The sequence below is a fragment of the Gossypium arboreum genome, chromosome 5 (assembly GCF_025698485.1).
Source record: "Gossypium arboreum isolate Shixiya-1 chromosome 5, ASM2569848v2, whole genome shotgun sequence".
NCBI classification, from domain to species: Eukaryota; Viridiplantae; Streptophyta; class Magnoliopsida; order Malvales; family Malvaceae; genus Gossypium; species Gossypium arboreum.
Window position 1 is genome coordinate 91,609,729 of NC_069074.1, and position 6,010 is coordinate 91,615,738.

Here is a 6,010-nt window from a genome sequence, read left to right on the forward strand (position 1 = left end):
GCCCCCATGTTGCCTAGGAGGCCAGGAGTTCTGAGGTAGGAAGCCTTGCTTGGTGAGCAGCACAAGATCAATGTTGATGCAGCCTAGATTTCTAAGGAGCGTGTTGCAGCCTTCAGTGCGATGGCGCGCGATTCTGATGGCATGGCTTGAGTTGGTTGCGCACAACGATGGAGCTTTTGATGCTCATTCAGCTGAGGCCTTATTGTTGGAGGACTTAGGATGGCTAGGGAAGCATGGATTCCGAGTCAATTTGACTTTATAGTTTGTATTAATATCACTGTGCTGAATTTTGATTTTTTTTAATTATAATAATAGGAAAAAACTCGAACAACAAACACGACTTACCTGACTCGAACTTAGGCCACACCTAAAACAATAAACAATCTTGACCATGAAACCATTACATGGGTTCAATTTCGATTTTTTTTTTAACCTTAACATTTGTAAAATATTATATCCTATATAAAATATTTTGGGTATACGTCACTTTCACATTTTTAATAATTACTCTAAATTTGATTTAACTTTAATTAAAAGAATTAATTTATTCTAATAAACTTAATCACTTAACTATATTATTTAATAAATTTACTCAAAATTTGTTTTTTTATCGCATACGACTATTAAGCGATATTGTTTTAATTGGTATAATAACAATTTTAGTTCTTAATTTTTATATTTTCCCTTAATTTGACTCGACCGTATATAAAATGATAAAAACTAAAATTATTTTTTAAAATTAGAAAATTTTAAAAATATATAAAGTGAGAAAATGAGGGAAAAATTACTTTTAAACCTTCCAAAATTTCTTTCGTGTTTTACGTACGAAATATTCAATACATGTTCTTTAAGAAAATATAGAAAAATATTAAGCAAAACCATTCGTTCTATGTTTTTTTTTATCTCTTTTATTGCTGGACGAGGCTTTTTCGTTATAAGAAAAAAATATTCAGAATATAATTTGTTTTTATAATTTAGGTATAATTTAAAGAATTAAAATTTTGAATTGAGTTTGAAAAGGAAAATTTTGTAGTATATCTTGTATTTTTTGCTTAAAAATGGTATCAAAGTCGATTTCACGAGTCTCTGTAATATTAGTTCTAAATGTCCTTTAAGGTATGAAACTTCACTTGAAGAATTATTAATTTGATTCTGAGAAACATTGAAGAAGTGCATGTAATAATCTAACATTTTTTTTTATTTGTTCTATTTTAATTTGTTATTGATACTATTGAATTATAATTTTCTTATTTCTCACCTTTAACAATCACCTTTTCAAGATTTTATTTTTTAGAATTTTATATAGAAATTCTATTTTTAAGTAAAATTGATTTCTTTTATAATTTTTATCTAGAATTAAGTTTAAATCAAAATAAAATATAAAAGTTGAGAACTAAAATTGTTATTATAGTAATTAAAAAAATGACACTTAATAGCCGGAAGAAAAAAAATCAATTTCGAAAAATTTAAAGACTGTGTAACAGCCTATTTTTAATCAAATCGGAACAGTGGTTTCGAGACCACAAATGCGATGTCAAAATATTTATTTTATTATTATTTTGAGGCTTACATCATGACAGAATGATTGTGTGAAAGTTTCATTAAGAAATTTTATCGTTTAAGTGTTTAATTTGGTAAAAGGACTAAATTGCGTAAAGTGCAAAAGTGATGTTCTAATAGCTAAAGGTATTAAATTGCTATGGATTAGCAATGTGTATGCCTTAAATGGTAATTAGACCATTCAAAATGTTAGTGGACTTTTATGGACATTTTATTAAGTGATTTAAAGGTTAATTAGTAAGGTTAAATTAGTAATTCAATAATTAAGTTAAGTAAAATATGTAAAAACAATGTATCATCTTCTCAAATTGTTTCTTTCACTGATTTCAAAGAGGAAAATAGCCATTTTTAGGGCTTTGAAGTTCGGCTACTTCTCCTTGCTTGCATGGTATGTATTTTTAATCGGTTTTTGATGATTTCTATGTTTTTGAGATTATTGCAGCTTAGTCTAGCTAGCCCAGGGACTATTTTGAAAAATTGTTAAATGTTTAGGGTTTTTCCATTGTTGAATGTTGATGTATTTTGATGTTTAATGGTAGAAAATGCATGCTTGTTGTTAGATAAACAATATTTGTAAAGTGATTTTTGACAAAATTGTCAATTAGGGATTAAATTGTGAAATGTGTAAATTTTGTAGTTAAATTGCGAAATAAATGGAAAATATAGACTGCTAGGGACCTAATTGAAATTCTGCGAGCATGGGTTGTGGTTGAATTGCATGAATTTGTGATTTTATGAAATAAGGACTAAATTGTAAAAATGTGAAACATTAGGGGAAAATGTGTAAAATTTCCTTAATGTATATTTTAGACTAAATTGAATAGAGATATTATTAAATAATTTAATTTTGATTACATTTAGATCAAGAAAGGCGAAATACAGATTTAGATCGGGGAAAGAACAATGTTTTGGATTAATCGACTCGTTTCGCCGTTTTTGCATCCGAGGCAAGTTCGTATGTAATAAGCATTGTTATAATTGTATTTTAAATGCTTTGATATTGCATCAATTGTAAATACGACCTTGCAGATACGTTCGATGACGATTTGACAACGAGAAATCCCGATTGAACCTTAGGAATAGATTAGGATACGAATGACATGTCATTAGGGGTTATTATTGTTTTGGGTGCTGGTCCATACGTTTTACTGGTGGCTGAGTTATCCAGCATGTGTTGCGGATTCTCATTAGCTTGTGTGAGCAATACCGTGTAGTTACGTTATGACCGTCAACTTGTGTAAGTAGACCTGTTGATAGCTCGAGAGCGAGCATTATTGAGATATGATATTGAGATAGCTTCGGCTATATATATATTGGCACTTAGGGTGCGAGATTCCTGAGTATCCTGTATTATTTCAAATGGTTCAACGGTTATATCGAAGATATGAAATGGTGAGAAATAGATACGTATCAATACACGTATGTACGGAAACTGAATATGCATTGAACATATGAAAGAATTGAGTTCATGGTTAAATAGATGATTGAATATATGTTAACATTGTGGTTATATATATTTTGTAGTATGTTATATGCATATTTTAAATGGTAACTAAATGGTGAGTTTGCTTATTATTTTTATACGAGCTTACTAAGCTTTATAGTTTACATTGTTTATTTTTTCGTGTTTTATAGTGAACTTAAAGCTAGCTCGGATTCGAGAATCATCAGAGACTCCATCACACTATCCAACTATCACTTTGGGTACTTTTGAATCTAAGTTTATGAATATATGGCATGTATAGGAACTTTGGTCATTTTGATAAATAATTGGTAATGAATTTAGTCATTTGAAATGGCTTGTAAATGTTAAGTATTTGGTTTTGTATATAGTCATAAGAGTTGGCTTAATTTGGTTGATTTGGTTGTGTACATATATGTGCTTATAGCTCTTGTTATGTGCTTGATATTGCGTATGTTATGCTTGTTGATATTTGGTAATTAGGGGTATTAAATGGTTGAGAATTGAATTTGGAATGTTTGTGAGATTAGGCTAAATGATGCAAAATTTGAAGTGTTCATATTGAGGATTTGAGATTATAAGTTTTGGTATGAAATCGAATGGCATATTGTGGTATTGATGTGTTTCATATTGGTTGGTATTGAAATTGTATGAATTATGCTTGAATGAGATTAATAGAATGCTTATTATTATGCCATGAATTGTGCTAGTTGAGTTGATATAGGTATATACAAATTGGGTGGCAAATTGGCTTGGTAAATAGCCTATTTTTGTCCACACGAGTAGAGACACGGGCGTGTGTCTCAGCCGTGTGGGACACACAGTCAGGTTACACAGCCGTGTGTCCTCTGGTGTTGAATTAATAATCAAGTCAGTATGCTCCACACGACCCAGCACACAGGCGTGTGACTTAGCCATGTGGCCTAAGTTAGTATACCCCACAGGTTTGGCACGGCTTAGCACACGGGCGTGCGTGGCCATTTTTACGGCACACGGGCGTGTGTGTTGGCCGTATGACCCAAGTCAGAGAGTTACACGGGGTCAGACACGGGCTGGGACACGACTATGTGATCCCATTTCGAATGTCCACACGGCCTGCGACACGAGCGTGTCTTCTCACACGGCCGGGCCACACGAGCGTGTGTCTCCTCTATATTGAAAAATTTTCTAAGTTTTTCTAAAAATTTCATGAGTTATCGGTTTAGTCCCGAACCACTCCTAAAGCATGTTTAGGGCTTCTTAGACTCGTATTAGGAAAAATGTGATTGAGTTTGAATGATGATTGCATGAAATTTGAAAATGTATGTGAAATGAATGTTTAATTTTTTTTAAGTCCGGTAATACTCCGTAACCCTATTCCGACTTTGAATACGGGTGAGGGGTGCTACAGACTGAATTGTAACTTTTTTAGTTAAATGATCAAAACAAAATCTTATCCATGATTTAGTAATTATGGTATAATTTACCTTTTAATAATAATAATAATAATAATAATAATAATAATAATAATAATAGGTGGAAAGTTAAATCCCTCCAACGAAAAAGAATGAAACACATTTCATGTTCAAACATATCTATCTCAATGTTGTGGCAATTTCTTCTAAGAATTCGGATTATGGTGAGGACATAAGTTATGGCTGGTGTTGTCATGTGGAATCGATTCATTCCCAATGATTTAACATGACAAAGCTCAAATGCCACTTGTTAGAACCATAAGTAATATCTAATATAAAATTAGAACTGTAAACCAGGATATATCATGTCAAACCATCAAGAATAAATCAAGAGCAAAACTAGATACGGAAGCGTACCTGAAAATTCATCGATTTCTTGAAATCTACGGATCTTGAGGTTTTGATCTTCTAAATCAAATCTAGAGAAAGTGACTCTCTCTTTTCTAAAAATGGGATATTAGAAAAGTTACATTGTATGTAATTTGGAATCATAACCCTAATATATATAACTCTGGCACATTAGCCCTAATTTCTAATTAATGAATTCCTAATTAACCCATCATTAATTAGAAATTAATTAGAACTTAATAACTAGAGTATCTACGCATATTTGATCCATACTTTATTTAATAATTAAAGCCCAATAAACCTTAATCAAATTAGATCACTTTTAATTTGGACTGAGCTATCATGATAGTAAATAATAGGGTAAATTACACCAATAGTCACCCAACTTTGGGATAACTGACAAAACAGTCACCTAGGTTTCATTTCAGTCACTTAACTTTCAAAAAATAACAAAGCAGTCACTAACGTTATAAAAAAGTGACAAAACAGTCACTAACTAACAGTTTCCGTTAATGCCTTAACAGAACTGCTGATATGGCAAGTTAACTAGCTGACGTGGACAACTAACTTGCCACGTTAGATGAAAAAAATTAAAAAAAAAACCCTTTTAACAGATAATAATAATAATAATAATAATAATAATAATAATAATAATAATAATAACCAGCAGCAGCAGAAGAAGAATAGAAGGATAGCCATGCATATTTTTGTTGCGAATTAGAAGGAACCATATATTAGAATCTTTGATGCTGTTGAGAGAGTTATCATGAAATGATAAAAGAAAGAGAATTGGTTTTTTTTTTCTCAGCAACCAAACAAGCTAAGAAATTTGAAAGGAAAGTGAAAAAGATATAACCTTGAATTGAAACCAGTGTTTGGCTTTTGAGTCAAAGTAGTCAAATGAAATTTCTCAAATACACCCTGTGGCATGGCATATAACACCCATTACTCTATTTTTTACCTTCAGATCTCGCATATGTTTTTTCCCTTAGAGTTATTCGCTTAGCTCATTTAGCAGTGTTTAATGGTTAACAAAGACCTCCATAGCAGCAACAAAGAAGCTTTCATCTCATTTCCCTTTGTTGTCTCTCATTTGCTTCATCTCTTTCTTTCTTCTTCTCTCTATTTCCAGAAAAGCCTCCATTTCCTCTTCCACAACTCATCCCTAGTTCCTCCGCTTTAAACC